Genomic DNA, 10,516 nt, shown 5'->3' on the forward strand with positions numbered 1-10,516 from the left:
ACGACTGGAAACTAGGGGAAGCTCTCCGTGCATTTTTTATTATCTGCTTTGCGGTTTGGAATGTGCTTAGATAGGCCATGTTTCGTAAGTCATCCCTGTTTTACTTCTGCTGGTAAACGTGCTATACAGAATCCCTCTCCTTGTACCCTTTCCACAACTATTTTGCATGATCAAAGCTGTTAGTGTCATGTCGCAAAACACACTGTGACACACACTTTCTGAAGGGGGGATGTTAGCGATTATCTGCATGACCGGTGCCCCACAAGCCCTTCGGTTGGGCTTCTAGGAGCAGGTCGTTTGGTCCGAAGTCACAGTGAGAGCAGGTTTCTTCTCTCATCACACGTTCTCGAGTTTTCCATCGGAAAGCATATACAGTTTTGTGGCTTCTCTAACTTATGCTTCCCATCTTAATTTCCTATTGGACAAAATTACTCTGGAACTCAGTGTGCTGAAATGTCCGAGTGACTGTGTTTTAAGATAAGCACAGCTGCTGAGTTATAGAAGGGTTATTGGTATCACGTTCCTTTTGGAAAACACTTTTCCAATTCCCCTGTCAGATCACAGGCCCCTAATTCCTCAAGTGTGTTTGTGGCCATGGACAGAAACTGCAGAGAGCAGAAGACCCTTGTGTCAGGAAGTGAGGCAGCGTGGGGACAGTCAGGGGCTTGCAGGCAAAGGATTCACCTCGAGTGGCTCGGATTCCTGAGAAGAAAGGGCAGTTTCATCACATTCTCTCTCTTGTTAACAAACCAAAATATTCTGTGTGGTTGAGGAGGAAAGATGAAGTGTTGTCCAGGATCCCGATGCCTCCGTGTCTGGAGTGTCCTGCCTTCACTAGTTTGCCATGCTCCTTTTTCATCTTTGAAGATGCTACTTCTTGCTAGTGACCATTGGCAGACATGGTTAGTGATGTTTGGTCACAGTAGGTTATTCCTGTAATATCCATTCCCCTCTCCCCCCTTGTTATAGTTGGCAGCAGTGGGGAGGGGTCAAGTGCTCTAGCACGGATGCGGCTCTGCTGGAACGTGGTATTGGAGAAGGAGGCAGATGCTGAGAGCTCTTTCTTTGGGTTTCATCTCTTGGTGTTACAACTTCTGTCTGTCTCACCAAACTATTTTCCTGTCTGTCTGCAGGTGGGTCCAGATGTGAGAAGGTTTCCTTGGCCAACCTGCATGTCCTCCCATACGGGCCAAACATTACCAGGCTTCATTGGCTCTGTGCCACCTCAGCCTCCTCCACCTTGGTCGACATGCGGGCCTCGCTCGCCCTTCGTTCCTCCACCATGTGGTAAGATGATCTGGATTGCATGATGTGAGTTGTAGCGCGTATTCATCATGTGACTACTTGTGTCGTTGGAGAAGATATAGAGGAGGTGCCACGAGGCTTTGCAATGCAAGGATCAGCCTGAGTGAGGACACAGGAACATTCCTCAACTTTCTGTGGACATCCATTTCGTGGACTGTCTTGTTTCTCCATATAGAACTGGGCAGCAGGGGTCTGCCATTGAGAAGTGTGACAATGTGCAATAGACAGACATAAAAGCATTGCCCAGGTGCACTGCACAGACATGATGTTTTGGGCTCTTGGCTTAATGGAGCACAGTCTTCACATCACTTACACGTGTGGGGGCCGCAGTTGTCTAGCGTTATTGATTAGTTATGAAATCATCTCTATTGTGCAGAGTTGTCATATCGTCAAGGGTGAGGGAGTGGTCTCTCCTTTGTCCACAGTGGTCAGTGGAGACCTTTGAGAAACGCTCTGCATGTGGATGGACCTGAGAGTGGGAGAGTAAAACAGCCTGGGGCAGGTGTAGAAGCTTGGCTTGAATCTTGCGTGGTCAACACCCGTCTTAATCCACCTCTGTCTCTTCTAGGGCCTTGGTCCCATTCAGAAGCCTGTGGCGCTCAAGGGGACAACAGTGGCACCGCTCCCAAGGAGGTCCCAGAGATGGACAAGGTAAATACGGTGGCTGTTTCCCGTTGTAACTATTTCTGGAATCCTGTTCCTGTCTGGGCAGCACCGTGTGTGGCCTTATATCTGTTGGGTATATCTTGGGATCTGTGTGTGGTGCCGTTTATCTTTCAAATGCCATGTCTTTATGCCAGAGCCTACAGGCTTCTGTGTTTCCAGATCGTCACCTTAGGGATGTTTGGGTGGATCAAAGGCAGACTTGTGCTGAGGTCTTGACATTGCATGGGAAACCCGGCTGAGACACTGTAACATCCTGAAGTTCTCACGTCATACATGCTTTGTGCTTAACTATTTCCATACACTGAGCAGTGGGGCAGGTGCCATTGGTATGAAGGAAGTGTCTCTATTGCACAATGGTAGACATGTATTTCTTACTGTTGTGCATGTCCAGAGTCCACATTTGTTGTTCCTGGAGGGATGAAACACCTCTCACTTCATGTGCAGTGTGTTGAGTTTGAGCTGACATTTTATTAGTTACGTAAACCACTGAAGCAGGGCTGTGGTCCCTTGATTCATCATTATGGTTGGGGTCTGCCCCATCCTCTGCAACCTGTGGATACTTGGGGGAAGCCCTCTTGTCGGCTCAGGGAGGTGAGAATGAGAGACAGTGGCAGATGCTGGAGGCAGGTGTGGAGGTTTTGTGGGAATGTGGCTCAGTCACTTCCTATGGGCTCGTCCTCTTTCTTTTCTGTGGCGTGGGTCAGAGATAGACGCTGGTGCGTCCCCCATGAGGAATAGCGGTCCTGCGTGCAGGCGTCTCATGTCGTGGGGGAGTGAATGTTGCTGAGGACGTGATCACTTTCTCCAAGTTGCTCAGGAGATCCATTTGATGGACTTCATCTTTCACTCCTACTGAGGTGGTTGGCAGGTCCCTTTGCGGTGAAGGAGAGCCTCTCTTCTCCGAGAGCTCGGCACAGCAGGTGTGCGCACGGATGTTGTACAGAGACCATATCCTGCGCTCTGGAAGGAATGAGGTCTATTCTTAACGTTAGGAATTTAGGGTGTCTGAGAGAAGGGAGGGACACGTTCATTAAACCACACAGACGTTGTGTTCCTTATAAGGGAAGCACCAGCGATGTATCTGAAGGACAGGAGAGGGAGCCGTGGGTCACACAGAAACAGGAGACTGTGGATGAGAAGCAGGATGGAGGTGCTCAGGGGAGTGGATGGTCTCTCTCAGGTAGAGCGGAGGCCATTCCTGGCAGGCCAGCAGCTTAAGCAGTGAGTGTGAAGGCAGAGTGAGGTCCACACCGAGTTGCTGCGTGTGTCTGTCACACAGTGTGAATAATGCAGTTATTTGGGTGAAAATGTCATTGTTGGCATAAAGCTGTTCATTCATAATCTATAAAGGTTATTGTTTCCCTAAATTTTTGAAAGTTCTGAACTGTGTGAAAGAATGCCGTGGAGATGTGGGAAATTTAACTTGGTTCTTTGGGGATTCTTGTCTGCCTCAGTTTGTGTGCCCCCGTGTGAGAAAGTGAAGACAGGACTGAGATCAGAGAGCTGCTGCCTTGGCTTCAGCCTGAGTGAGGCTCTTAGTGGGGAATTCGGGGTTGACCAGGAGCCGCCCTAGCTCGAGCCCTGTCACCACCCTCTGCATCTGAGTCCCCTCCCTGCCTGTAGCTTTGCATCTCCCAGAACTTCTGCCACAGTATCCTGCGGATTTGCCTGTGTTGCTGATGTCTCAGCCCGAATGCCAGCTCTCCGTGGGGCCTACTCAGAACCTCAGCTTTGTTTTCTTTGAAACCGGGAGCATATTGGTTTCTGAGGTCATTAGAGGCACAGGAGTTGAAGTACATAAAGAATCTGCAGGGGCCCCTGGGTGGCTCAGGCGGTTAAACATTGGACTCTTGATTTCCGCTGAGGCTGTGATCTCAAGGTTCTGAGATTGAGTCCCAGGTCGGGTTTGACGCTGAGTGTGGAGACCCTTAGGGTTTCTCTCTCTCCCTCTCCTTTTCCGCCTTCCCTGTTCGCTCACAAGTTTACCCTTTCTCTGTCTTTGTTTTTTTTCTCTCTGTTTCAAAAAAAAAAAAAAAAGAATGTGCCAAATATCTGGGATTTTGGCCACTCACCCTACTCACTGTTTAAAAAAATAGCTCCATGCAGATGATCATCAAAAGGTGTTCATTTAAGACCTTGAAATTTCACTTGGAGTAGAACATCTCAGCCCAGATAGCAGCGATCCTCATTTCAACAACAAAGAAATGACCTCCTTTTTTTCTATTAAATTTCAGGTCCTAGCCAAGAAGGAAATAAAAGATACTTTTGAGAATGGGTACATTCAGACATTGATGTCTGAGATGTGAAGACAATTATTTTCTATTACATATAGACTCACAGAGGCAGCCACACACTCAGGTGTTCATCCAAGGCCTCAGATATACTATAGGAGGCAAATTGCATATGGCAGAACATAAGATCCCATTGAAATAATCCAAAATCTGTTTGACTTACAGGACAGTCAGTTTGAAGTTTGAAGATCTCCCTGAGCGGTAACAACCAGGCTATGCAGAGTATATATGTTGTAAAGGTGTCAGATGAGCCTAATGGTCTGAATGCCTTCCCTGCCCATCCTGTCCCCTGTGCTCTGTCTCTCCTCGTATCCCCCCAATAAACCTTTCACGGTTCTGTCTGTGTGTCAGCGTCTGCCTTCACGAGGACCTACAGTCATTCCCCTCCAAGAGCACAGTGTGAATCCTGTACACACAGAAACAAACTGGCAGCAGTGGTGGTGATGGAGGATAGTAGCAAGATTACCCTTTGTGGCATCTTTACTGCAAGGGGCCCAAGCAGTCCTTCTGGGCAGGTGGACACACCCTGTATTTAGATCTGTTGGTGGTTGTATTAACTCTGGTGATAGATACCCTTGAGTCATGGTGTCTGCTTGTTTTGGGGGTGTGTGGTGATCAGCAGGATAGGTGTCTGTCCCCAGGCAGTGGTCTGTTGTGATGGTGAGGAATGTATGAAGGGTCAGTAGTGGCCCCGGGAGACCGGTGAGGAGGCCCTGCATTAATCCAGGTTTTGTGCACTGGTTTCACCTCACCAGCTGCCTCGCAACAGCGGGTGGGCTCTGAGGGTCGCTGATGGTGGCAGTGTTCTTGGTAAGACCCCTGATGCCCCATAATCCTCCACAGTTTCCATGTTGAGGGATGGGCAGGGAAGAGGCCAGTGACAGGAGACCCATTCCTCTCTCACCACGCAGGAGTTGGGTGTATGTGTCTGTTGCTTCTTAGGTCCTTTACTCCAGTCCATTCTGCACCAGAGCTCCTGGATCGTGCAAAGCCCTCCTTCTCTCCAGGTTGTGGAAGCAGACATCCTCCAGCAGCCTTGGGGTCATGGCTGGGCCAAGGTGTCAAGGTCTGTCTGTCCACATTCTGCCCTGGAGAGGCGGGTAACTGCCCTGCTACAGCCAAGGTCAGCCTGAGCAGCCTTTGTAAATGGGATTGTCATGCCCTGTGCGCAGGGCCAGGGCCGAATGATGGCAGGAGAGAGGGGGAGACAGGAGAGGTGGTCCTCTGTGGTGGTCCTGGACAGGGCTGCACAGAGCAGAAGGCCTGAGGGCCTGGGGAGAGATAGAGAAAGAGACTGTCAGGGAGAGGGACACTGAGTGGGTGGTGGGGGGATTGGGCAAATCCTGGAAAGTGAGAGGAACCAAGAGAGGGAGAGGGGGTAGAGAAAAGCAGAGACAAAGAGGAGTTGGAAGGATGAAAAGCAGTTGCTGGTCTAGGTGTGTGGAGGTGGACCATGGACCAGGGGGGAGGAGGTCTAGGTAGCTACTCTGAGCGTTGGGACTGGAGAAGGCGGGAATCCAGGGCGTCAGATTTCCCTGAGCCCAAACCTCCGACCTCTCTGGGGCAGAGCTGTGCAGAGGACGTTTCCCTTGGGAAGATGGGGACCCCTCCTTTTGCATTGTGGGGCCGAACCCTAGGATCTATCATGGAGAGAGATGGCTTGGGTGGAACAGAGCACCCTCTGTCCCTCCATCTGAGGGGTCATGACTTTGAGCATTGCAGGGATTCCCAGGGAGGCCAGCAGAGGGCGCGCGCGCACCTCCAACAGGAAGGGGGCGGTTTCTCTGCGTGCGCAGCCACGGCCAGCAGAGGGCGCGCCGTGGCCTTTTCTGACCCAAGGCGCCTCAGAGCAGGAAGGGCTCTGGAAGGCCCCCAAGGATCCGGCCCCTCTCTGGCTGCAGGGAATAGAGCGCCAAAGCTGCCATTTCAGTAGGTTCGGCCCCCACCCTGGGAAGACCCTGGGGCCTTTGCAGCAACTTGTCGCCTCCCGAGGTAGAGGAAGAAGCTGCCTTGTTGGCTGAGTGCTGAGGGGGCAGCTCTGGGCGGCTTCCCAGGACATGCTGGTAAGTGAGTAGCACAGTCGCTTGCATTTTGAGGGCTGTTCCCCTGGTTCAGTCCTCATTTTCCCTGCGGGTATTTGAACAGACCTGTTTTACTCAGGGATCCGTGGCTTGAGGGGTCCTGCGACACCACATCAGAGATGCTGTGGTTGGCTTGTTACAGATGCAGGCTTGTTTCTGGGGAGAAATCCTGAGCCAAATTCAGAGGAACGGGAGCCGCTTTCAGTTGGGACTTGAATGCACTAACTGCTGACTCTCAGGACTTCCTAAAAGAATGAGCTGGGGTCCCACTTCCCTAATTCTGCTGGAACCTGAGACCCAGGTAGAAACACAAACTGCCCTCCATTTTGTAACCTTAAAGGTAGAAACTCTGAGGGATTTATCAGCCGAAGTTGGTTTTGTTTGGGAAGGAAGAAGAATAGAATGTAGGACAAAGAAGCAGTGACTAACCCTTAGGCACATTGGGGAGCATCAGAGAGGCTCACTGTTTTCAGGCGAAAAGGGGGCAGTTTAGAAGGCTGTTAGGAACCAAAAGTCCATTGGAGGCATCTGGTAGTTCAAATCATTGTGGCTTCTCATGGTTGAGTCCTGTTGGGAGGTGGGGGCTGGGGGGAGGGGATGGAGAGATGAGAATAGAGTTCCTGTAGCTGGAATAGTGGAGTATTCACGTGCGAGGTCAAGTCCATGTCTTCCTGTTGGGTCCCCAGTTTATTCAGAGTGATAGTGTGTCCGAGCTCCCCCTGCCAAAACCTCCTGACTGTTTTGTGGCATTTCCCGTTACGACTTTTCACATTTCCCCGTTCTGATCAAGATTTGCCTTGAGGAGCAAAATAAGTCCGTCAAAGACAGATACTATATGATTTTAGTCATTTGTGGAATTTATGAAATAAAACAAATGAGCAGCGAGAAGAAAAAAGAGGCAAACCAAGAAAACAGCCTTTTTACTATAGAGAACAACCTGTTGGTAATCAGAGGGGAGATGTTTGGGGGGATGGGTTCAATAGGTGATAGGGATTAAGTCATGCATTTGTGATGAGCACCAGGTGTTGCCTACAAGTGTTGAATCACTAGATTGCACACCTGAAATGAATATAACTGTGAGGTAATTGTAATTTAAAAAACTTTAAAAAAGTTTCCATGGAAGAATTTTTTTTAAAGATTTTATTTGTGCGTGTGTGTATGAGAGAGAGAGAGAGAGAGAGAATCAGGCAGAGGGAGAAACAGGCTCCCCGCTGGGCAAGGAGCCCAGTGTGGGACTCAGTCCTAGGATACTGGGATCATGACTCACTGGATCATGAGCCAAAGGCAGATGCTTAACCGACTGAGCCACCCAGGTGTCCCTGGAAGAATTTCTGATCAGCAGTCAAGTTCTTTGTATTTAGTGGTTTTGTGTTTCAGTGCCAGCAAGGTCTTTTTCTGGTGGCGTGTCTCATGTTGGAGGAAATGTGCATCACAGTTGTAAACTACTCAAGTGACACTTGAAGAACTGGGAAGGTTAGAAGGGAGAAACTCTCATGTACTTCCTGTGTGAAGTCTGTATCTGCTCGAGATTGAGACCAGTGAGCCAGCATCACCTCACTGGGGACACTGTTTCTACAAAGGATTGACAGACAGCAAGTACAGAATCAAAAGCAAGATGACAATTCCAAACCATGTGTTGGTTCTAACCCAGGACCCTAGGTTTGAAAGGAGCCAACTGAAAATATTTATTGGCAGTTGTTTACCTGAAGGAAGACAGGTTTCTCCCTATGAAGGCAAACCCGGAGTCACGTGTGCCTCCTGGAAGTGTCTTCCTCAAGTGTCTGGGAGCAAAATAGTGAAATACTGCGAGAATGCACTAAATGAAATCACTGAGTACATCTGGGAATACAGATACACTGGGGAACATGAAGCATTAGAGAACTTGTTGCAAGAATAGGAATACTTCCGGGACATTTCAAAACAGTATTGTTATCTCAAAAGAGCTGTTTAAAACTCCATGTGTTATCAGTAATGGTCTGTTATGTTATAAATTCAGAAACCATGCATTTGGATTAGAATCCGGATGTTCAAACTATGTAATTATATAAGTATAGCACCATTTATTTATTCTGCTTTTGGTGAATAATTGTTTCCAGTTTTTTGTTATTCTGAACAATGCTGCAATGGACATTCTCACACGTTTCCTGGTGTGTAGGTTCAAGATTTTCAATAGGGCATATACATTTTCTAGTATTGGAATTTCTGGTTTGTAAGAATGAACGTGTAGAGTTTTGCAAGATAATGCAGAGTATCTTTCAAAATAGTTGTACCAATTGTACTTGTCCCAGTACTGCATAGAATTCCTATCTTCACCAATAACTGGTCTTGCCAGGCTTAATTTTTTGCCAACCTGATGAATGTAAAAGGGTTACTCTTTGTGGCCTTAAGGTGAATTTTTATGATTATTATTGAGGTTGAACATTTTTCATGTTTTTATTCACCACTAGGATTTTTTTCTTCCATAAAATTCTAGTTTTGCCATTGGGCTATTTGCTTTTCTCTTTTTGTTATGTAGGAATTAGCTTTTCAAATATTCTGGATATTGATCTGTGGTTGGTTGTGCGTGTTATGAATAAAACATTCTTTGTTATCAGTTTTTGAATTCAGATAGCTGAGTTAAAATAATGAAGACTACCTAGATTTCAGAATCTGTTTGGTTCCTGATTTTCATATAAAAGTTAGCTGGAGTTTGAATGATAAAGTATAATTCAAAGATTTCATTCAAATATTCTTGTTTCCTGGGACGCCTGTATCTTTTTCTGGTTTCTAATTTAATTTTTCTCTAAGGTATCTTTTTGTTAGCAAAAGTTCTTTTCCTTTTTTTTTTAAGATTTTATTTATTTATTTGACAGAGAAAGAGAGAGCCCGTGAGAGAGGGAACACAAGCAGACGGAGTGGGAGAGGAAGAGGCAGGCTCCCAGCAGAGCAGGGAGCCTGATGCAGGGCTGGATGTGGGGCTGCATCCCAGGACTCTGGGATCACACCCTGAGCTGAAGGCAGACGCTCAACGACTGAGACACCCAGGCATCCCAGCAAAAATTCTTAATTTTAACATTGTCATGCTTACCAATTTTCTTTCTGAAGAATGCTTTTTTGCCTTGGTGAAGAAGTATTTTCTTATCCTGGGATCATAAAGATATCTTTCTATATATTCTTCTGCAAGTTTAACTAACCAGTTTTATCTTTCATTTTGAAGTCGGTAAATCCATTGGAAATTAGATTTTGTGTATGGCAGGAGATAGAGATCTACCATGTGGATGACCAGTTGTCCTGACATCATGTATTTCATACACCATTCCCCAGTGATCTGTAGTGCCCCCTGTGTCATGGATGAAGTTCTCATACATTTGTGATTCTGGTCTGGGTGCACTAGTGGTAGTCATTAGTCTCCCAGCATGAATAACACCCTATCCTAAATCTTATAGCTTCATAATAATTCTTGATATCTGGTGGGGCAGTTCTCCTTTCCTTATTCCTTTTTTTCCCCCCTAAAGATTTTATTTACTTATTTTTGTGCACATGGGAGGGGGTGCAGAGGGAGAAGCAGACTCCCGCCGAGCAGGGAACCCGATGTGGGACTGGATCCCAGGACCTGGGATCATGACCCGAGCCGAAGGCAGATGCTTAACCGAATGAGGCCACCCAGGCGCCCTCCCCTTTCCTTTTTCTTCAGAAGCATCTTGGCTGTCTATGGGTCTTTGCTCTTCCGTATCAAGTTTAGAATTAGCCTGTCATATTTCTTGCAAACTCATATTGGGATATTAATTGCTGCTGCATAAAATATACAAGGCAATTGGAAAAGTATTGACATTTTTTTATGATTTTGAATTTCTCTGTCTATAAACACGGCATGGTTTTTTTTTTTTCATTTGTCTTTAATGTTAATAAATTAAAAATTCTGTTTCTTTAAAGAAACCAAACAAAAACAAAACAAAAACAAACAAAAGGAATCAGGGTGCAGTTAATAGTTTAGGTAAAAGAAAGACTTTTGAATTCTGAAACTTCTAAAACTCTAGAAATGCTCACAAGATAAAAATGAGGCTATTTCTGGAAAGGTCATACTCCAAAGAGGTTTCCTCCTTTTGCAAGAGACTGGGAAATGCAGAAAAAGGCATGTTCTTTGCACAAAAGAGGTAGGAGGAGCAACAGTGAGAAAAGGAATGCAGGCCTGGT

The 10,516-nt window shown here is 46.9% G+C and overlaps 1 long non-coding RNA gene across 1 annotated transcript; it reads left to right on the forward strand.

Annotated features, from left to right (window-relative positions):
- The first annotated feature begins 1,135 nt into the window (after window positions 1-1,135).
- LOC130544271 (uncharacterized) lies at window positions 1,136-10,509 on the forward strand. Its single transcript, XR_008960443.1, has 3 exons — window positions 1,136-1,287; window positions 1,874-1,956; window positions 4,428-10,509. It is a non-coding gene; the product is annotated as an uncharacterized LOC130544271 (long non-coding RNA).
- The last annotated feature ends 7 nt before the right edge of the window (window positions 10,510-10,516 follow it).

This window comes from Ursus arctos, unplaced genomic scaffold (genome assembly GCF_023065955.2).
Source record: "Ursus arctos isolate Adak ecotype North America unplaced genomic scaffold, UrsArc2.0 scaffold_2, whole genome shotgun sequence".
Classification (NCBI taxonomy): domain Eukaryota; kingdom Metazoa; phylum Chordata; class Mammalia; order Carnivora; family Ursidae; genus Ursus; species Ursus arctos.